The sequence below is a fragment of the Festucalex cinctus genome, chromosome 11, assembly GCF_051991245.1.
Source record: "Festucalex cinctus isolate MCC-2025b chromosome 11, RoL_Fcin_1.0, whole genome shotgun sequence".
Taxonomy (NCBI): domain Eukaryota; kingdom Metazoa; phylum Chordata; class Actinopteri; order Syngnathiformes; family Syngnathidae; genus Festucalex; species Festucalex cinctus.
The window spans coordinates 1,083,437-1,107,186 of record NC_135421.1 but is presented as its reverse complement, the minus strand read 5'-3'; the positions used below and the strand labels follow the sequence as shown (position 1 = coordinate 1,107,186).

The following is a 23,750-nucleotide window of genomic DNA, read 5'->3' as shown; positions in this document are numbered from 1 at the left end:
GTTATTGAGCTCTAAATGACTTGTTAACTGTATATTAATCATTCATAACTATATTTAATAAATTAGTCATACATCGTTAACAAGCTATTAGCAAATTACTTACTAATGACTTGTTAAGTATTACTTCATATTTTGTAAAGGTTAATGGGACGTTATTATAAAGTTGCCACTATTCCTCATTTATTACATGTTAGTAAATGTGGAGTAGTTGCAACTTTAGAATAACGTCCCAATAACATAAATAGAGTAATAACTAATATTTAAGTAGTAGATTAACTCACTTCTTTACAGCAGTTGTTAATAGTTTATTAACCATCTACTAATACTATACCAGTGAACCTTTATAGAAGAGCAAATGAGTGGAAAAAGTTCAATGGTATGGAAAATTGATATTTAAAATATCAAATGTTTGTACCTCATTTTTGGTTCACCCACAGGCTTTTTGTGTACTGTATTTGAACAAAGAAACATCACAGATGAAATGTTGAATGTCGTGTTTAATGTATAGTAACACAAGTTCTCGGCGATCACACAGCGTAACAAGAGTGTAAAACAGTAAACCCATGAGGTTTGAACACTTTGTGTACAAAACCAGGTGCCACCAACTCTGGTCCTCAAGGGCACCTGTCCAGCATGTCTTGGATGTTTCCTTCCTCTTAATCCACCTGGTTCAAATGATCAGGATCGTTAACAGGCCTCTGTAGAGCTAGCTGATGAGCTGATCATATGAATCAGCTGTGTTGGAGGAAGGTAACATCCAAAGCATGCTGGATATATTAGCCCTCGAGGACCGGAGTTGGTGACCCCTGTGATAACCCTTGATAATAGAATTTCAGAGGGACATTTAATGTCCATACATCATAGCAATGTCATGGATTATCCGTCCTAACGGCCCTTTGTGATGCTTACGTGCAAGCCACTCATGCCATTCAATAACTCTGAGATGGTCTACCAGTAACTCCTCTGTACGATTCCCCCTGAGTCTCCACACATTTTCCTTAACCGTTCTCCATGCCCTCTCTATGTGCTGAGTATGTGCACCTGTTTGAGCATTGACATATGATACACTGTGATTAACAGTGAAATGGGTGTAACCTAGCTGAGGTAATGCATTGCGATAAGCACGCCACTCATCACTTATTATTGTAGATCCCACTTTAACATGATGAGCTATCAGTGGCACCAGATCTCTTCTTCTTCTTCTCTCAACTAAGCGAAGAACAGGCTTAGCATGTCTTCTCCCTCTCCGGTTCACACCTAGCATCCCGAACACCCACTTCTTCCTCTTCCAGCCACCAGCCATCCGTCCCCGTCCGTACTGTTGAAAACATAAAATATTAGTGTACTGTATTCTTCTTTAAACAAAATGAGTAATCTGTCATTCATTGGTAGTTTGCACTGCAGTGCTTGCTTACCTTTCTTTTATGTCTGAAATGGCTCTCATCAACGGTGACAAACTGATGCCGACCCCCAATGTACTGGCCACTTGCTTGCTGATGTCTGTCCATCGCAGTAGTGCACACATCTCGCAGCTTTTGAGCCATCTTGGACAGGGTTGTTGAGCTTCTAGAAATGTCGTCGTTGATCATGTCCACTTGACGTAGATGTAGGCCTTGTGCAAATCTGATAGAATAGGGCAAATATTATAATGCATTTAAAAAACATATAGAGATTTTGGATTTGATATACTAAGCTCGCATTTACTGCACCGTAAGCTATGAAAATTGTCCACTACTGTTTAGACAAAAACATCTTGTGGAATTTTTTTGTTTTTTTAGAGAGCTCAAGCAACACATTTAGGACTATTATACTTTAGGATATCTGTAAAATTCTATTTCTAATAATAATTGACAGATCCTCTAACTTGAGAGAGCCAATTGCCATTGAGCTTCACAAGGTAGGGTCAGACCCTCATGTTTTTCCACCAGATCTAATGGTGACCAACTCAGCATTAAACATTCAAGAATGCAAGCTGTAAATTACACCTTCTAGCAATATATATCACAAAAGTGAAGTAACTCCAAGCACCTGTTATCATCATGAGTCGACAGATGTGCCATAACATAATCATCACAAGCTTTACAGGATAGGCTCTAATTGCTATTATAACAGCCCAGTTATACAGTGTTTCTATTGAAATGAGCACTTTTCACCACAGACTAAAATCATATACTTATGCCATAGCATACCTGTACACAAAGCGCATCCAGTTGAAGAGTGAGACCTTTGAATTTCTGAATATAGATCTGTGTCTAATTGACCTCTTCAGTTTCCTCCATCTGTGTTTCTGGCTTTTGCAAACCCTGAAAATACATACAAATAAAGATATGAACGTGACATACGTGGGGAGCATCTAGAGCAGTGATTTTCAAAAACTTTCGTGCCAAGGACCTCGAAATAATGTGTCCCATCTGAAAATATTTCTTGCCAGGAACTGACATAAAATGTGCTAACGTGTTTAATATGTTCCTTAGTGTTGATTTTTTTTTCAGTATACTGTATATTTTTTTCTGAAAATAGCAGATCTATAAACTCTACACAAAATGAAGTGTTCTTGTGATTATATTCTTGTAGATTACTGTAGTAATAGTCGTAACAGTTGTAGTAGTACTAGGAGTGCAATTGTGTATTTGTAGACTAGCGCTAAGGTAAATCAATATATATTGCTCACTCTTATTAGCTCACAATTAATTTTCACTAGAATAATGAACCAAAATATCCATGTATGTTGTCATTTCATGCAATACAAATGTACATACCATGCATAGTTGTCCACACAAACCGATTCCTTGAATTTCATCCTGAGTTTGCATTTTTGGCATTTCATCTGTCTTCTTAGAAGCCTTTTCTTCTGCATCCATTTGATTAATTCTCTGTGTCTTCTTTTAGATTTAGTTCTGCCTTCAATAAGCTCTCTTAGCTCAGTGGCTAAACCTGGCATGGCTACCTGCAATATGACTTTAGTGCCTACGTATGTTCAAATCCTCTGTTCTTTCCGCATACAAGTGTCCCAAATCCGCGTTACCATAGCTCCCGCCAGATCGTTCTTTTCCCTCCAACGAAATACAATCGTGCTATTGGTCGAAACAAGCCAATCATAATTGTAACAGGCTCCTACTTCATGTTGGTTGGTTGTCAATCACCTCGCACCACTGGTGAGTGACAGTCGAGGTAGACACGCCCATCCTTCGTGGCTTCTGGCTTCACTCAACGCAGCAAGTTCATTTTGGCGGCTGCAGCTAGCATTAGCATCGATTTCCAACAATGAACACACGGTCCGGTAAAATGTTTGATAGCTGTGTTCCAAACAATGATACACAAAATACTGAGATACATCCAGGTACTGCCGGGAGAAAGAGAAAGAAGTCAACAGCTGGCACTTCCAGTAAAAAGACAACTTCAGCCGTGGGATACGTACACATGGACAACAGCAATGACGGTAAACATACTATCTGCGAGTTATATTTTCGTTAAAGATGTTTGATCAGATAGCATAAATTTGTGCTATATAATACAACCAGATTAGTGAACTGTCCAATGTTTAATTTGTTGTTTATGTTTGAGTGCGCACGAACGAATTGTGTGTCTAAAAAGAAGGTACAATTAGTCTCCCTATGAGTTGTAAAACTTGCTGTAGGCGTACAGTTTGTCGAATGGTTTATTTTTGAAAAGTAACACAGGCTGCATACAACCTATAGACCATTCCAGACCCTTCCTTTGTCATGTTTTTTTGTTTTGTTTATTTTTTGTTTTTTTTACCCAAACTGGTCTAGCTGAAAAATGCCCAGAATAACTGAATTGGCTGTAAAACAGTCAAACAAGAACTATCATACTGCTGTGATTGTATGCATCAAAAGTTTGATTCAAGTGTTAGGCAAAACTTAACATAAAAATATCAAGATATTCCAAAAGGCCATATTGCCGAGCTCTATGTATATATACAGCATGTATATATAATAATAGTCTATAATAATAACAATAGTCTTCTTCTTAATATTAATAGTTTATTCAAATACACTGTACATACATATCTATTCATGTATTGGTGATGGGTGATGATGATGTTCAGTTATTCAAAGATCGAGTGCAGATATCTATTGCCAGATACTCATTGTGTTTTACATTCACCTGGCTTTTATGATTAGAGATGTTTTCATTTAATATCCTATCATTCCAGATTCGGAGGCAACGGCTCCAACATTATTTTTAGTTAAGGAGAACCAGCGGAAGCTCTGTGAGGCCAAGAAGCAGCACACAGTCACAGAAAAAATCTGTGAAGCCTCCCTCCGCCAAAATGCTGGTCAAAGTAAGTAGTCCTAACACTTTCTTGGGAAAACATGTTTGTTCATCTGAAAATGATACTTGGAAACTAAAAACCTAATAAATAATGTTGATGAGAATATACACAATACGTAGGTTGAATTGTGTCATTATACGAAGTAGTGCATTTAGTATTGTATTTTCTATTATGTTGTAGATGCAGATGATGGTGGGACAATTGACACATCTTCCTCAGCCAGCTCTTCTCCTGCTTCCTTCTCTATGTCCTCCACTCCATCCAACTCCTCTTTATCCAGCTCCTCATCTTCATCATCTGATTCTTCCGATTCAGACAACAAATTGAAGAAAAGACGTAAGAAGAAAAAGAAGCACCACCACCAGAGACGTAAGAAAAAGGACAAGAGGAAGAAAAAAAAAGAAGAAAAATAGACATGGCAAGCAGAGAGGTAGGCCTAAATGTAAAGAGAGGAAAGCAAAACGCCTGCTACCCTCATGTGTGTCAGGCAGGCCTGTACAAAAGTCAAAATTGAATTGAGAATGACGCCTAGTTTTGAATTCAGTCCTTGAATTTAAATTGAGGTGGCAAACAGAAAACAGAATTGTGATTCAAATTCAAATTGCAGGAAGTAGAACTGAAATTCCATGAAATTCAAAGAAAGTCATGGTATTTAGCAATGACGCTTTATATAGTATATAAGACAAATATTATTGTAAGGACTTTATCTACACAAGACTTAATTATAGTGAATAATAAAGTGTAGTAACTGTTTTCATTAACATTAAATGTGGACTCGGATAAAACGGATCATCAAAATTGTAAAAACCTTGACATAGTTTATGATGGTAGTACATCACTTCATTTCCCAAAATACCTTACTTTATCTAAGCCTTTAAAGCAGGGGTGTCAAACTCATGTTAGCTCAGGGGGCATATGGAGGCAAATATATTATCAAGTGGGCCGCATCGAGAAAATAACTTAAAACAATTGCCGTCATTTATACGCAGATTTTCGTGGACCAGCCCTAAATTACGGAGCTCAACTGTAATCATATTGTTCCGAAAAATAACATGAATGCAAATGGAACGCGAACACTTACTAACACAATACGTTCCAGACGTGTGAAATAGACCTGTTTTGCATGTATATTGTTCCCAGAATGCATTGCATGGCGTAGTTAATGATGTTATAAGAATGTTAATCGTTGTCATATATATTTGTGTTCCCAGTAATTGAATTTGTGTCGTATTTAACACATTTATCTTGGTGTATGATTACAAAAATAATAATAATTAAACAAACTGTAGTTTAAGTTGTGTGTAAAATAATTACATCAAGGACGATTCCCATAACAAGTTGCATTGCTCATCTGAGGACTGCTTGTGAAATTACAAATCTATATGTTTTGATTGTGGCCGGCTGATAAATTAACCCGACATTACAATTATTTTTTTTTTCTTCTAACTTTACAAAATTATCTTGCGGGCCAGATTAAACCCATTTGCGGGCCTGATCCGGATCGTGGGCCGTATGTTTGACACCAGTGCTTTAAAGGGATACTTTACACATTTTCCAATTTTCATCAGTAAAAAGTTATTTTGTTTATAATAGATTTGATAACTTAATTACATGAAAAAATCATGTACAATTTACAGCTTTAAAAGGGCATTTTGGCACCTGCTGTCAACTGAAAATGACATCGCATGTGTTGAGGGACTTACCTAATGTTTACCAGTTGAGCAGTGATTGGTTGTTACCTGGGCCCTCAGCACGTGTGATGTCATTTTCAGCCGACAGCAGGTGGCAAAATGCCCTTTTAAAGGTGTTAATTGAACATGGAAAAATAATTAAGTTTTTACTTTTTACCTGATGAAAATTGGAAAATGTGTAAAGTATCCCTTTCAATGACGGCTCAAACATTTTGGACATTTTGTTTGGAACACACTAGTGGAATATACTCATTCTCACTGATATATGATGAGAATTGGTTTCTCTGAATTGCATTAAATGAAGTTACACTTCCTGTAATTCAAATTCAGTCGAACATCATCTGGGGTGGATTTAAATTCACATTGTAATTCATTTATTGAATGTAACTGAAATCTGCCAGGCATGTAGACATCACCTAGTCTATCTGTATTCCTTTGTTGGCGTAAGCATTAAAATACAGTGTTGACTAAGCAAATAACAGCAATACAGACGATAAATAAAAACAAACCAAAAAATAACATCACATTATCTCTCTGTATCTGTCTGTCTCTGTGTGTAAACTTTATTTTCCAAAATGTATTTTCTGATGGGTTCACTCTCTTGGACCCTGCAATTACTCGGTGCTCATGTAATCTTCATTACTTTTTCAACCACTTTGCTTCTGTATGTGATTCCCTGTGTTTATTCACTACTTGTATGTTTTTTATACTTAACTAAATTTCTGTTATTTTCAGCACGTCATCCTGAAGAGGTCGTCAGGAGATACAAGAAAGTCCTTAAGGCTTACAAGAAAGATAGAAAGCTGAGTGTGGCATATCGAAAGGTCGGTGTTGACCGAAACACCATCGTCGCCAATGCACCCATCTGTGAGCTGGCTGTTGTGGCCCGGAAGAAATACAAGGAGTTGCTGATTGCTCATACACCACAGCAACGACTACAGGACTTTGCAAAAAAATGCCTCAAAGTGTTGAATGATGACCCAAACCTTTTGAGGGATGTTGAATACCAAAAGAAAAAGGGGAAACTGATTCCTCTGTCTAAGAAAGCTTAGGTGATGTTTAGCTGTGGGATGGTGCCTTAGAGCAGTTTGGTTGTAGCTGTGTCGCTAAATAAAGTATAGAGCATCCAAGTTGTGCTACAATATGTTCACGTCAAAAATGCCAAAGGCTTGATTTAGATTTTTGTTTTCATGTCCTGCACAAAAAGAGTCCAAACCGGAATGGGTTTGCATGGGATGCCTGGGTTTATTACTGTTTTATACTCAAGTTATGCTATGTGATGGCTCAGTGTGTATTTTATGACACATTAAAAACCGAATGTTCAACATTTCTGTGGTGTGTCATTGGTCAAATGTACACAGAAAAGCGTATCTGTAGAACAAGGCATTGTAATTTTATATTTTAAATTTCACCTCCAAATTCTGTACTTTGTTCCACCTGTTGTTTGACAAGGTTTCACAGGTATTAGTAGATGCTTAACATCTTATATGTAAAGAATTAGCTAATATATAAGTTAAGTATTAGTAAGTAGGTAATTTATACTATTGGGATGTTATTGTAAAGTTGCAACTGTTCCTCATTTACTAACAGTTAATAAATGAGGAATAGCTACCACTTTATAATAGCGTCCTAATAACATATATAAACTATTAACTGATACTTAACAAGTCATTAGTAAGTAATTTACTAATAGTTTGTTAACTTAGTCTTACTAATTTCTAATATATAGTTACAAATGATTAATATACAGTTAACAAGTCATTTATAACTCAATAACTAACAGTTTAATAATGACATATTAACTGTTTATAGTGATTAGTATAAATTCTTAACAAACAGTTAACAAACATTTAATAAGTCATTAACAACTCATTAATTAACAATCAACTAATGGTCTATGAACTACTTATAACGGATAGTTATTATAAAGTGTTACCGTATATTTTTTGCAATTTGACTGCGAGAATACAACTGGTTCATTCTAGTCACTCAGCCAAATTCTCAACTTTGCCTGTTCTCAACAAGAAACAAAGGGACATCTGGGTCCATTTGGCCTCAGATTCAGTTGAATATTGGTGGTCCATTTGGCCTCAGATTCAGTTGAATATTGGTGGTCCATTTGGCCTCAGATTCAGTTGAAAATCGGTGTGTGGGACAAATGTGGCACATTCCAGCATAATGGCAGTGTAGTGGCTGCATTTACATATGATAGGTGGCTAACTGATAGGACAACAACTCGTTCAAAAGTGCAGGGACAAATGGCCTCATCTGGTATTCAAAGAGGGAAGGGCCAACCACACCCTCCTTGGTACGTTCTAGCATAATGTGTTTGTAGACCTTTACATATGCATTTAAGACACCAATATGTTTATTCAAAAGTGAAGGGCCAAAAGGCCCCAGTCCGGTATTTGAAAGGGGAGGAAAAATAATGGGATATTAAGTGTTTTAAACATATCCTTTTTCATTGCGAAACACAAATTTTGATGCCCCGCCCTCATCATATAGTATTTAGAAAAGTCAAGATTTTTTCCCCCCTGTCGTTTGCTCGGGTCTTGACATGGTCCAGGTCAAGTCTGAAGTCAGTCGTGTAGGAGAAGTGGGCAAAAGTATGCCCCCTGTAAATGTGCAAAAATCATCAAAAATGGGACATTCAATAATTCGTAGCTCACTTGCTGTTTATTTTAGCATATGGTTCTGAGAGACTTTTTTTGTAGGTCTTGGGCTCCCTCATACACCTAAAAATTTCCGAAAAGCTTGCTTAAACGTACAAGCAGGGATGCTTCGTTAAAGATTTCTAGGGGGCGCTATTGAGTCATTTTTGTAAAAATACCACACTACACTATAAAATATTGTTCATTTTGCCAGGCCAGATGTGTGTGCCAAGTTTCATGAGTTTCTGTGCATGTTTAGACCCTCAAAATTGCCGTTGTTTTCTTGGCGAACAGTGCTTAGCCACGTCCACAGCGATTCACGAAAACTCACAAACTTCATGTTGTGACATCATGAAGGCCGAAACCCTCATCTGAGCAAATATGAGGTAGGTCCAGTTAACGTGGTTGGAGAAAAACATTGAAGAAAATTCGTAAGAAAAAAAATTGCCAATAGGTGGCGCTAATCAGTAAGATGAAATATAAGTTCGTAGATGTGTTAAGGGCTGGACTCTCATCAAATGTGTGAAATTTTGAGAAGATTGGACCATCTGGGTCAAGTTAAAGCAGCTTTTATTCTCACGAAAAATTATCAGACTTTGTGGCACTGTATAGGCCATGCCCTTTGGTGAAAATTTACAATATTCGGTGTGGGCCATGATCAACATGTTAAGGCGTTTCTGACCAATTTTCAACTGGATCCCTTCAACGAGCTCGGCACAGTAGCTAAAAACGTAAATTATGACATTAATAGTCACCACTAGGTGGCGCTATATGTATAACTGAATTTTATTAAATAGATGTTTTAAGGCCATGACTGTTAAGTTGCATTAGAAGTTTGAGATTTTTTGGAGCTTGTACATGGGAGTTATTGAGCATTTTGTCTTTCTGGACAAATGAAATTTTAAGGCAATATTTGATGCCCCACCCCCGTCATATAGTATTCCGAAAAGTCAAGATATTTTGCCCAGTTGTTGTCTCAGGTCTTGAGATGATACATGCCAAGTTTGAAGTCAATTGGTTGAAAAAATGTTTGCAAAGGGGGGAAAAGTATGACCACAGTGAATGTGCAAAAATGGGCCAAAATTGGACATTCAAAAATTCATAGCTCACTTCCTGTACATTTTCGCTACATGATCCCAATTGATCTTTTGTGCGTCCCAGGGTGCTACAAGTGCCTGCCAATTTTCGTAGCTCTAGGTCAAACGTGCCGGGATTGTTTTTTATTTTTTTATGCTAGGTGGCGCTATAGAGTAACATTGTTATGTCAACGTCAGAATATCTAATTTTTCGCCGGGCCCGAAGAGTGTGCAAATTTCGGTGAGTTTTCGTAAATGTATAGGTCCTCAAAAATGAGATCGTTTGCGAAGAATAAAGAAGAAGAAGAAGAAGAAGAAGAATAACTAGAGCTGCGAGCAGCTATAAAGGGCCCTCGCAGCCCGGGCCACGTTGGGGTACTTGCACGTTGGGGTACTGGCACATTGGAAGCAAAATTTATTTGAAAATGGCATGATAAACCTTTATATGTGGGATTTTTTTTGTAAAGTGCAATGGGTTTTGGTGAATGTTAAGTTCTGCAAAAATCAGCGTCCTTTTATATTTTTAGTCATTGAGTTGCCCTGATTGTATTTCTTTTGAAAAGTATATATACACATCGTCGTTCGTTTTACTTATTGGACAATGTTGCTTTTATTGTCCATAGAGGCTATCGAAAATAAAAAAATAAAAAATAAAAAGTACTTATGTTTGGATAGGGATGATGCAGTTGCAGTTTGCACCTGCTTTGGCGTGGCGTGGAGCGAGTGTCGGCTCTCGTGGCAATGGTTTCTGCCAGGAACAAAAGGGGGCCATATGCTGGACAAGTTTCTTGGGGCAAAGAGTCAGTGGGCAAGCTGGACCACTTGCAGGCAACAGGCCTTGGGATGGTCAGTAGAAGAAGCGTGGAGAGAGAGTGATCGGGTAGAGGCATCGGAAGAAGAGAACGAGAGAGAGGGTCCTCTCGTCTTTTTAAAGTCTATGGGCGGGGCTCCAGGAGGTGGTGGCAAACCCTTCTGTTCGCTCACGCGGACATTAAAAAGCAAATTATTAAAGGGATTAATAATTTGGCATTAAATTTGATCAGTCTGGCAAATCAGTTTTCCCACACAACCCGTTTAGCACACATCGTAATTAATGCATCTTAAACTAATTTGTGAGGTCGTTCTTGAGCCTAATCTGACTGAACTGAAAGATATTGATTACATTTCATTCCTTATGAAGTACAAATAAAATAGGACGTTCATACACACAAAGACAAAACATGAATCATTCGTAGTTCAGTTGTCTGTCAAGAATTCTCATGTTATAAATGTGTAAAATGCAGTTACTTGTATGAATTGTCACTAAGGATGTACAAGTTTCACCACTTGACGGGGCTGTTGCTCCATCTAGAGGTTCAGGGAGTGCCCCCTGGAGGGGTGACGCCAGAGAGTCCCCCCTGGTTGATAAGAAAGGTCATAAACATTCCTTTGATCAGTCGTTTGTATATTCTAATGTATTGAAGGCGTTTTCTCGGGCTCCGGGAAGTCGGGGCCCGAATAGACTCCTTCGGCAGACGCATAAATTCCTTTGTCACCTGGTCAGCGGCTTCAAAAGAGCTTTGTTGGTGGTTGTGTGACCACCTGCAGAGCTAACCAAGCTTAGATCCTGTCTGAGCTGTGGAATGTTTATGCAACTGCAGAGAGTTTGCTTTTGAAGAAGCAAGCTAAAAAAAATAAAATAAGAGGGTGGCCTGGGCCATAGGCCATAGGCCATAGTTGTTACAGATCCCCCCTTCGTCAAGAGGGATGAATCTTCAGGATGTCCAGGTTGACGGGTCCAGATGATGCGTGGCCAGGGTCCAGGCCACGGTCAGACGGCCGGAGTCCCAGTCACGCTCTGCTGCAACACTCAAGACATACCACTGGTGCAACTTTTCCCTAACCCCAGCAGGGTTATGTGTATGCAGGGTATGTCTGTGTTTTCAAGGTGTCTCTATGTGTATTCAGTTAACAGTGTGTGTCTGACTTGGTACTAACTGAGGGACTCGGGTCCCAAAACAGGTGCAGGCCTGGGAAAGACGCAAGACGCGAAATTCCAAACAAAAGAGAAGGAAGAAAACTTTTCCTAAGGCTATAAGGCTAGTATCATACTATGAGTAACTAAGGAAACAAACAGCAAATTAAGGAAAAGAGAGAAAACGAAGAAGGGGACTTTCGCCTCCTAAAACTCAAAAACCCGGGACTATACTCGGGCCATAACTCTCTTGTAAAGATGGGAAGGTTGTCTCAGGCACCTGCGTGTCGGTGCAAATCTTCACCCCTGGTGGTATTCGTCAAAAAAAAAAGTCTTAGGTCGGTTAGCACGACACTGTCATTGCTAGGTTCTTAGCTATCGCATCTTCCTATAGAGTAATTAAACGCCCAAAAAGTCGTGCACTATCCAAGGATAACTGGAGTAAAAGGAAAAAAGGGAAGAGGGGAGAAAAAGAAAAGAAAGAAAAAAAAAATCAGAGTATCCTCGGCAGTCACTCTAGACTAAGGGAAGGAAGGCAAAGGGGCTTGGTTAGATTAGCTAGACTCACTAAAGCTTTAAAAAGAATACTCTGACCTGCTTTTGAAGGCCCTAAGTACGGGGGAGCTTTTTATAGCTAGCAAAAACTGATTTCACGCAGCATACCATTCATAAGTATTATAACACCTTGAGTGTACATAATCTTTTGAATTCGAGTTGCAAATCATTTCATAGTTGTCTAGTCTAGTTCTGCATAATGTTCGGTGATACAGCTAGGACCGTATCCTTAAGTGTTGCACCAAGCGTCTGTAGATAAGTAGAAAAACACAGTATGCTAACTTCTCGCAATCATTCGTAAGCAATCCTGGTTATTCTATCAAGGCAATTTCCGCTGGAAGTCCGGGTTCAACCGTTTCTGGCCGACTCACCACGGCAGTCATGCACAATATCAGGGTCAGCATCATATCACACCATCCTCTAGTAACAAAGACAAAGCGAATTAGCGTCACTCGGTGGGTGTCACTTAGGGATTTGGTAAGTGCACGTCTGATACTTTTAAACATCGAAGTCAGCTGGGTCGGTCGACGGAGTTTGGCGCGTCTGTCGAGGGTGTCGGTTGGGTCGCTGACTCGGAGTCAGCTGATGACCCCCCTTTGTCAGTTTCGCACGTATGCTGGTCCTGTGATTCGCTCGATCGCGTTCCCAGACGTTCAAAACCGCAGTGACTTTTGATCTGGTTTCGGTGGACCCACCTCAGTTGGTCCCCCTGACGTTGTTTATTCATCCTAATTTGATAGGCGACGGGTGACAGTTTGTCGACGATTTTGTAGGGTCCTGCCCACCGGGGAAGAAATTTCCGGGCGATGCCCCTCTGGGCACGCGGAGTATTAGCATTTGGTTGCGCGAACAAGTAGTACCATACTCGATCACCTATTTTGGACTTGGTTCGTGAGGCTTTCCTATCGTAGTAGGTTTTCTGACCTTCTACACTTTCCTTAAGCCGTTGTTGAGCAAATGCAAACGTGGCCCGGAGGTGGGCTTCCTAGTCCTCCACGTACTGGGAGGTCGTGTATGCCGTGGCTAGGTTTGTTTCTCCTGGCTGGTACATCAGGTGCAGGGGGAGCGTCATTCGCCGTCCGGTCATCATTTCAAAGGGGGCCACCCCTGTGGATTCGTGAGGGGTGGCTCGAATCGCCATGAGGATCAGTGGGAGTCGGGTGTCCCAGTCCCGATGGTTGGAAACCACAAACTTTTTTAGCAAATTTACCACGGTGCGATTTGTCCGCTCCACCTGTCCTGATGACTGCGGATGATGGTTAATGTGCAACTGGGCCTTGATTCCGAGCATTTGCCAAAGTTGTTGCATTACCTCGGCTGTGAAGTGGGTTTCCCTGTCTGAGTTAACCCGTGAGGGCAACCCAAAACGAGAGAACACGTGGTTCATCGGCAGGCATGCAGTGGTGTGTGCGGTGTCGTTTGGAGCAGGCAGGCATTCGACCCACTTAGTGAACGCGCAAACTACTGTAAGGAAATATTTGTTCGCTCTCAGAGATCTGACCAGTGGTCCCATCCAATCAATTTGGAGATCAGACTATGGGAAGGTGACTCCTTTCTGTTGGAGTGGTGCTCGGTGACTCGGGTTTGCTGGCTGAAACTGGCAGCAAACCAGGCATCCTTTGATGTCGGTTGCTACGTCAATATGCATGCGCGGTCAGTATGCCACCTGTTGTAGTGCGGTGACAGTGCCCTTGAGTCCGCGGTGGCCTGCATAAGGCGCGTCGTGGGCGTATGTTTGCAAGACCCCCCTTTGGCTCCGTGGAACCATCAACCGCAGGGCAGGCGGAGACCCGGAGTCATAAACCAGAAGGCCCTTAACGAGACGCAGCCTTTGCAACACGGAGAGCAAGTCTTTGAAGTCGCTGTCGTCACTCGCCCCGTCAGGCGACACGGGGTTGGCGACAGGACCAGAAAGGTGCTGAATTATTTTGAAAAGCGCGGGGTCGCCGGCTTATTGGGCGACCAAGTCGGAGGTTCGGATGGGCGGTACGCACGCCACGGGCCCTGTAGGGGTTCGTGTGGGGGCGTCGCGAGGCTCAGCGGCGGCCGCAGCGCGCCGGTGCGTGAGAACGTGGACCTCCAGTGTTGGCTGGGTGGGAAGCCAAGCTGTATCAAATGTCCAAGGAGTTCCGTTGAGGGCCCCTTGTTTGGCTATCGTGTCCTTTAGGTCGTTAAAATGTTTGTCAGGTCCTGGGACTTTTGAGTGTCCCCGGACCTTTTTCCAATAGACATGCATATCATTGGAGGAAACCAAATGGTCGCATGTCACAATGATTTCGCGGTGTTTAACGGGTTTCTTCGCTGACGTAAGGAAACCATTTCGACGCCACGCCGGTAGATGACAGGTGAAGGCGAGGCGGGCATAGTTTGAGTCAGTGTAGATAACCATCACCATGACACCGTGTTCAACTGCCAATTTGAGTGTAATCAGGATGCCAGCGATTTCCGCATTTTGAGAAGAGTGGGGGCCCAATTGGAATTGCAGTGGTATGCACGGTGTGTTGTCGACCCAAGCGATGCCCACCCCAGCCTGCAGCTGGGTTTGGTGGTGGTAAGAGCAGCCATCCACGTAAGCTGTAGGCATGTCTTTGCAGACATGTTCCTCAAAATAGCGGTGACGCGTGAATTCCGGTATCGGTGCCACGGCGACGTCTGTCGGCGGGGTCGGGGAAGTCGACACACAGTTCTGGCAAATCGCTAGTGGTAACTTTGCGTTTTTCGTGTACCGGACTCGAACGTCGTAACTTTGTAACGCCATAAGCCAGCCGGCAATGCGCGCGTTCGTTACGACGCCGTCTCGAATGCGTTGGTAGTTAAGAAAAGTAACCGGACGATGGTTAGTATCAATCGTTGCTTTTTGGCATCCAATGTAGTTTGAGAAATGTTTGATTGCCCATACTGTGGAAAGCAGGGCTTTTTCGCAGTCTGAATATTTCACCTTGGGGCCGTTCAACGTTTTACTGGCGTACGCCACAACGCGTTTATCCTGGTCGTACATTTGGTATAGACCCGCACTCAAACAATGGTCGTAGAATCCTGCTTCCAAGAAAAATTCCTTGTTGCTATCGGGGTACGCGAGACAGGGGGCGGAGCCCAGCTTTTGTTTTAGCGTGTTCATCGCGGTGTTTTGTTCGTCACCCCAATCGAAGGGCTTGTCTTTCTTCAGCAGGTTAGTAAGAGGGCGTGCTATGTCAGCAAAGTGTTCAATGAACTGGCGCAAATAGTTGCACACGCCAAGGAAGCTGCGCAGTTTTGACACATCGGTGGGGGTTTTGGTGTCAAGAAGGCCTTGAATACGGCTGGATTGTGGTTCAATCCCGTTCGGCCCGACCAAAATCCCCATGTAGTTGACCTTTGTGCGGCACCACTGACCTTTCAGGAGGGACAGTTTGGCGCCTGCAGAAGACAGCTGACCAAGAACGTGGTTGATTTCCATCAAGTGGTCATCCAAAGAGGAGCTCCTCATCATAATGTCATCGACATAAATGAGGTTGCCCCTGGCGGCGGCGTCAGGACACGCCTTGTTGAGGAAGATGTTAAATTCGGCTGGCGAGTTGGCGTAGCCGAATGGACACCGGTTGAAAGTGTACTGTTTGTTGCCAAAGGTGAATGCCAACTTGTATTGATCCCTGGGATCCACTGGAATCGTCCAGAACCCCGAAGCCACATCGATGGTGGTGAAGAATTTGGCATCTCGAACCTTGGGAAGTTCCTGTTCATGCTGTGTCATGGGCCATCGCGACAGAGGAACCTGTTGGTTCAGTTTGCGATAGTCAATGGTTGGTCTCCATGTGCCGTTTGGCTTCAAGACTGGCCACAATGGAGCCGAATAGGTGCTGTTACAGGGGCGAATGATGCCCTTTTCCAGCATGGCGTCGATAGTCTTCTGTACTGGTTCGTAAGAAGCTATCGGAATCTTGTACTGGCGCACAAAAGTTGGAGGAGCGCCGGGCTGCGTCGGGATGCGGACCACATGTAGTGCCGTCAACCCGCAATCCAAGGAGTCCTTGGCAAAAGAGGGTGTGTATTTCATTAACACCATGCACAAACGTTCGTGGTCCTGTTCGGACCAGAGCGCGTCAGCGCGGTGCAGGACTTCCTGGAGGTGCGCCTCGAACTCTGGGTACGGTTGAAGGTCCCCATTTGGAGTCGTGGTTGGTTGAGGTGTCTCTGGGTTTCCAGAGGGAATGCTAGAGGGCGTTGGATGCAACGCGCTCAAGGCATAAATCACCAGTTGTTGGTCCGTCCCCAGGTCCACCCGGACGATGTCTTCATCGTTGGTGGGACCGGCAGGCTTGACCGTAACAAGCTGAGATGGCCTGGTCAGTCTTCGGCCACCGGTGTCTTCAGTCAAGAATAAGTCAGATGGGATGTGTCCAACCACAGACACCGTTAGAGTGAAGTCGTGGAAGTTGGAACGGATGAGCAGGCCCAGACGGGTCGCTTTTGGTATGCGAACGTCGTACGCAAGGGGGTTGTGAACCAAGATCAGAGTGGTGAGTGAGCCGTCCACGATGGGCGTGGCCTCCAAGAGTAACGACAGGTTCATGAATTCCGATGAAGGTTGAAAGAAAGCGGAGCGAGCATTCAAGGCCTGGTTAGCTCGCGCCACCAAGCGAATCGGAATGTTGATCGTGGTCGCCGGAGCGATCACTTCATCCTCATTTAAGACTTCGCAAGTATCTGGGATGGTCTGCCCGGACTTCATGTTTGGGAGCATAAGCTAGAGGTTCCGAGTTGGTGAGGAACCACAGCACGTTGTTGATGGTGTCCACATGGACGGCAAGACGAACAAGCAAATCTGCACCCACAAAAAGGTTTATGAGGCGCGTCCGGGACAACCAAGAAGTAGTGGGTCAGTGAGCGCTGGCACACACGCCCACTGCGGTTATTGTAAGAGGAGGTTCCGTGTTCAATGGAAACCGGCAAGACTTGGAGACGAAAAGAATGTTTGGGTCGAGATCTCGCAAGTTGTCAGCGAATGCTGCAGAAATGGCTGATTTGTCAGCCCACAAGGCGAGGACAGCGTCAAGAACAGGTGCACCTTGCACGTGGAGACCTCCGATGATGCGCGGGGCGTACCCTGCATCAGGCGGTGGTGGGTCAAGGTCACAAAGGAAGGTGTCATGGCTTCTCAGCCGGTCCTTTGTCGGGGACGCGAGGAGTCCGGCCTTGGACTGAATCGTGTCCCAGCGTGGCCTGGGCCATAGGCCATAGTTGTTACTTAAGCATATCCTTTTTCATTGCGAAACGTGTTTACAATTTTTGTAAAAATACCGTAAGTGGGGTATTTTTTTTTTTATGCCTCAAGGTCTAGGTGGCGCTGCATATATAACTGAATGTTGTCATAGAGATACCTTCAGGCCTTGACTATAAAGATACGTCAAGTTTGGGATTTTTTGGAGCATGTACCGCCGAGTTATTTAGCATATCCATTTCAGTGCGAAACACAAAATTTGATGCCCCACCCTCATCATATAGTATTTCGAAAAGTCAAGATTTTTCCTCCGGTCGTTGGCTAAGCTCTTGACATGGTCCAGGTCAAGTCTGAAGTCAGTCGGATGAAACGTGTAGGAGAAGTGGGCAAAAGTATGGCCCCTGTAAGTGTGCAAAAATCGTCAAAAATGATTTTTTGGAGCATGTACCGCCGAGTTATTTAGCATATCCATTTCAGTGCGAAACACAAAATTTGATGCCCCACCCTCATCATATAGTATTTCGAAAAGTCAAGATTTTTCCTCCTGTCGTTGGCTAAGCTCTTGACATGGTCCAGGTCAAGTCTGAAGTCAGTCGGATAAAACGTGTAGGAGATGTGGGCAAAAGTATGGCCCCTGTAAGTGTGCAAAAATCGTCAAAAATGGGACATTCAAAAATTCGTAGCTCACTTCCTGTTCATTTTAGCATATAGGTCCAAGAGACTTTTTTTGTAGGTCTTGGGCTCCCTCATACGCCGAAAAATTTCCAAAGATCTTGCTTAAACGTACAACCGGGGCTGCTTTGTTAAAAATTTCTAGGGGGCGCTATTGAGTCATTTTTGTAAAAATAGAACAATACACGATAGAATATTGCTCATTTTGCCAGCCCAGATGTGTGTGCCATGTTTAATGAGTTTCTGTGCATGTTTAGAACCTCAAAATTGGCGATGTTTTCTTGGCGAACAGCGCTTAGCCACGCCCACAGCGATTCGCGAAAACTCACAAACTTCGTTTTCTGACACCATGAATACCGAAACCCTCTTCTGAGCAAATATGAGGTAGGTCCAGTTAACGTGGTTGGAGAAAAAAAATGAAGAAAATTCGTAAGAAAAAAAAGTGCCAGTAGGTGGCGCTGTCAGTAAGATGAAATATAAGTTTGTCGATGTGTTAAGGGCTGGACTCTCATCAAATGTGTGAAATTTTGAGAAGATAGGATGATCTGGGTCAAGTTAAAGCAGCTTTTGTTGTCACAAAAATCATCTGACTTTGCGGCACCATGACGGCCACGCCCTTTGGCGAAAAGTTACAATATTCGGTGTGGGGCATGATCAACATCTTAAGGCTTTTCTGATCAATTTTCAACTAGATCACTTCAACGAGCTCGGCGCAGTAGCTGCAAACGTAAAGTATGACATTTATTGTTACCACTAGGTGGCACTATATGTATAACCGAATTTTATCATATAGATGTTTTCAGGCCGGGAATATTAAGTTGCATGAGAAGTTGGAGATTTTTTGGAGCTTGTACATGGGAGTTATTAAGCATTTGCTCTTTCTGGACAAATGAAATTTTAAAGGCAATATTTGATGCCCCGCCCCCATCATATAGTATTTTGAAAAGTCAAAATTTTTTCCCCCTGTCGTTGGCTCAGGTCTTGACATGGTCCAGGTCAAGTCTGAAGTCAGTCGGATGAAACGTGTAGGAGAAGTGGGCAAAAGTATGGCCCCTGTGAGTGTGCAAAAATCGTCAAAAATGGGACATTCAAAAATTCGTAGCTCACTTCCTGTTCATTTTAGCATATGGGTCCAAGAGACTTTTATGTAGGTCTTGGGCTCCCTCATACACCTAAAATTTTTCGTAGATCTTGCTTAAACGTACAACCGGGGCTGCTTCGTTAAAATTTTCTAGGGGGCGCTATTGAGTCATTTTTGTAAAAATAGCACAATCAACATTAAAATATTGCTCATTTTACCAGGCCAGATGTGTGTGCCAAGTTTCATGAGTTTCTGTGCATGTTTAGACCCTCAAAACCGGCGTTGTTTTCTTGGCGAACAGCGCTTAGCCACGCCCACAGCAATTCACGAAAACTCACAAACTTCGTGTTGTGACATCATGAAGGCCGAAACCCTCATCTGAGCAAATATGAGGTAGGTCCAGTTAACGTGTTTGGAGAAAAAAAATGAAGAAAATTCGTAAGAAAAAAAAGAGCCAGTAGGTGGCGCTGTCAGTAAGATGAAATATAAGTTTGTCGATGTGTTAAGGGCTGGACTCTCATCAAATGTGTGAAATTTTGAGAAGATAGGATCATCTGGGTCAAGTTAAAGCAGCTTTTGTTGTCACGAAAAATCATCTGATTTTGCGGCACCATAACGGCCACGCCCTTTGGCGAAAAGTTACAATATTCGGTGTGGGGCATGATCAACATCTTAAGGCTTTTCTGATCAATTTTCAACTAGATCACTTCAACGAGCTCGGCGCAGTAGCTGCAAACGTAAAGTATGACATTTATTGTTACCACTAGGTGGCACTATATGTATAACCGAATTTTATCATATAGATGTTTTCAGGCCGGGAATATTAAGTTGCATGAGAAGTTGGAGATTTTTTGGAGCTTGAACATGGGAGTTATTAAGCATTTGCTCTTTCTGGACAAATGAAATTTTAAAGGCAATATTTGATGCCCCGCCCCCGTCATATAGTATTTTGAAAAGTCAAGATTTTTTGCCCAGTTTTTATCTCAGGTCTTGAGATGATACATGCCAAGTTTGAAGTCAATTGGTTGAAAAATGTTTGCAAAGGGGGGAAAAGTATGACCAGAGTGAATGTGCAAAAATGGGCCAAAATTTGACATTCAAAAATTCATAGCTCACTTCCTGTACATTTTAGCTACATGGTCCCAATTGACTTTTTGTGCATCCCGGGTTGCTACAAGTGCCTGCCAAATTTGGTAGCTCTAGGTCAAACGTGCCGGGATTGGTTTTTATTTTTTTATGCTAGGGGGCGCTATTGAGTCTCATTGTTATGACATCAGAATATCAAATTTTCTGCCGGGCCTGAAGAGTGTAATCAGAGTTTGGTGAGTTTTCGTAAATATTTAGGTTCTCAAAAATGCGATTGTTCGCAGAGAATAAAGAAGAAGAAGAAGAAGAAGAAGAAGAAGAATCCGATCAAAAAACAATAGGGACCTCGCAGCGGTAGCTGCTCGGGCCTTAATAATAACTCATTCACTGCCAGTCATTTTAGAAAATTTTAAAATTGTCAATACTCACGTGAGATTACAATCAATAACTAGAAAATGCCATTTCTGGAGAAATGGAGTGTGAAGGCTGGAGAGCTGAATGAATACCTGTGGAATGATTTGGAATAATGTTGAATGATGTTGAATGACATTGAATGATATTAAATGATATTGAATGGTGTTGAATGATATTGAATGGTGTTGAATGGAAAGTGTAGAATGTGGGAATAATCGGCTATGAAATTGGAAATTGTGAATTTTGGAACTGAAAAGCTGGAATATCTCAGAGCATGAAATACTGGAATGTACTAAAGTTGGAATGAAGTAAATCGGATGAATAATGTGGAAGTAAATAGAAAGTGTAGAATGTGGGATTAATCGGCTACGAAATCGGAAATTGTGAATTATGGAACTGAAAAGCTGGAATAGCTCATAGCATGAATTACTGGAATGTACTGGAGTTGGAATTAAGTAAATCTGATGAATAATGTGGAAGTAAATGGAAAGTGTAGAATGTGGGAATAATCGGCTATGAAATTGGAAATTGTGAATTTTGGAACTGAAAAGCTGGAATATCTCAGAGCATGAAATACTGGAATGTACTGAAGTTGGAATGAAGTAAATCGGATGAATAATGTGGAAGTAAATAGAAAGTGTAGAATGTGGGATTAATCGGCTACGAAATCGGAAATTGTGAATTATGGAACTGAAAAGCTGGAATAGCTCATAGCATGAATTACTGTAATGTACTGAAGTTGGAAGGAAGTAAATCGGATGAATAATGTGGAAGTAAATGGAAAGTGTAGAATGTGGGAATAATCAGCTATGAAATTGTGAATTTTGGAACTGAAAAGCAGGAATAGCTCATAGCATGAATTACTGTAATGTACTGAAGTTGGAATGAAGTAAATCGGATGAATAAAGTGGAAGTAAATAGAAAGTGTAGAATGTGGGAATAATCGGCTACGAAATCGGAAATTGTGAATTTTGGAACTGAAAAGCTGGAATAGCTCATAGCATGAATTACTGTAATGTACTGAAGTTGGAATAAAGTAAAGCGGATGAATAATGTGGAAGTAAATGGAAAGTGTAGAATGTGGGAATAATCGGCTATGAAATTGTGAATTTTGGAACTGAAAAGCAGCAAAAGCTCATAGCATGAATTACTGGAATGTACTGAAGTTGGAATGAAGTAAATAGGATGAATAATGTGGAATTAAATAGAAAGTGTAGAATGTGGGAATAATCAGTTACGAAATCGGAAATTGTAAATTTTTGAACTGAAAAGCTGGAATAACTAATAGCATGAAATATTGGAATGTACTGAAGTTGGAATGAAGTAAATCGGATGAATAAAGTGGAAGGAAATTGAAAGTGTAGAATGTGGGAATAATTGGCTACGAAATCGGAAATTGTGAATTTTGGAACTGAAAAGCTGGAATAGCTCATAGCATGAATTACTGGAATGTACTGAAGTTGGAATGAAGTAAATCGTATGAATGTGGAAGTAAATGGAAAATGTAGAATGTGGGAATAATCGGTTATGAAATTGGAAATTGTGAATTTTGGAACTGAAAAGCTGGAGTAGCTCATAGCATGAATTACTGGAATGTACTGAAGTTGGAATTAAGTAAATCGGATGAATAATGTGGAAGTAAATAGAAAGTGTAGAATGTGGGAATAATCGGCTACGAAATCGGAAATTGTGAATTTTGGAACTGAAAAGCTGGAATAGCTCATAGAATGAATTACTGGAATGTACTGAAGTTGGAATGAAGTCAATCGGATGAATAACGTGGAAGTAAATGGAAAATGTAGAATGTGGGAATAATGGACAACGAAATCGGGAATTGGGAATTTTGGAACTGAAAATCTGAAAGAGCGCATGGCGTGAATTACTGGAATATATTGAAGTTGGAATGAAGTAAATCGGTTGAATAATGTGGAAGTAAATGGAAAATGTATAATGCAGGACTAATTGGCTACGAAATCGGAAATTGTGAATTTTGGAACTGAAAAGCTGGAAGAGCTCACGGCTTGAATTACTGGAATATATTGAAGTTGGAATGAAGTAATTCGGATGAATAATGTGGAAGTAAATGGAAAATGTATAATGCGGGAATAATCGGCTACGAAATCGGAAATTGTGAATTTTGGAACGGAAAAGTTGGAATCGCTCATAGCATGAAATAATGGAATGTACTGAAGTTGGAATGAAGTAAATCAGATGAATAATGCGGAAGTAAATGGAAAATGTATAATGTGGGAATAATTGGCTACGAAATCGGAAATTGTGAATTATGGAACTGAAAAGCTGGAATAGCTCATAGCATGAATTACTGTAATGTACTGAAGTTGGAAGGAAGTAAATCGGATGAATAATGTGGAAGTAAATGGAAAGTGTAGAATGTGGGAATAATCAGCTATGAAATTGTGAATTTTGGAACTGAAAAGCAGGAATAGCTCATAGCATGAATTACTGTAATGTACTGAAGTTGGAATGAAGTAAATCGGATGAATAAAGTGGAAGTAAATAGAAAGTGTAGAATGTGGGAATAATCGGCTACGAAATCGGAAATTGTGAATTTTGGAACTGAAAAGCTGGAATAGCTCATAGCATGAATTACTGTAATGTACTGAAGTTGGAATAAAGTAAAGCGGATGAATAATGTGGAAGTAAATGGAAAGTGTAGAATGTGGGAATAATCGGCTATGAAATTGTGAATTTTGGAACTGAAAAGCAGCAAAAGCTCATAGCATGAATTACTGGAATGTACTGAAGTTGGAATGAAGTAAATAGGATGAATAATGTGGAATTAAATAGAAAGTGTAGAATGTGGGAATAATCAGTTACGAAATCGGAAATTGTAAATTTTTGAACTGAAAAGCTGGAATAACTAATAGCATGAAATATTGGAATGTACTGAAGTTGGAATGAAGTAAATCGGATGAATAAAGTGGAAGGAAATTGAAAGTGTAGAATGTGGGAATAATTGGCTACGAAATCGGAAATTGTGAATTTTGGAACTGAAAAGCTGGAATAGCTCATAGCATGAATTACTGGAATGTACTGAAGTTGGAATGAAGTAAAT

General features: G+C 41.3%; 1 long non-coding RNA gene across 1 annotated transcript; it reads left to right on the top strand.

Moving 5' to 3' along the window:
* The first annotated feature begins 4,280 nt into the window (after nucleotides 1–4,280).
* LOC144030750 (uncharacterized) lies at nucleotides 4,281–7,191 on the top strand. The gene is made up of 3 exons (XR_013287353.1): nucleotides 4,281–4,306; nucleotides 4,478–4,727; nucleotides 6,724–7,191. It is a non-coding gene; the product is annotated as an uncharacterized LOC144030750 (long non-coding RNA).
* The last annotated feature ends 16,559 nt before the right edge of the window (nucleotides 7,192–23,750 follow it).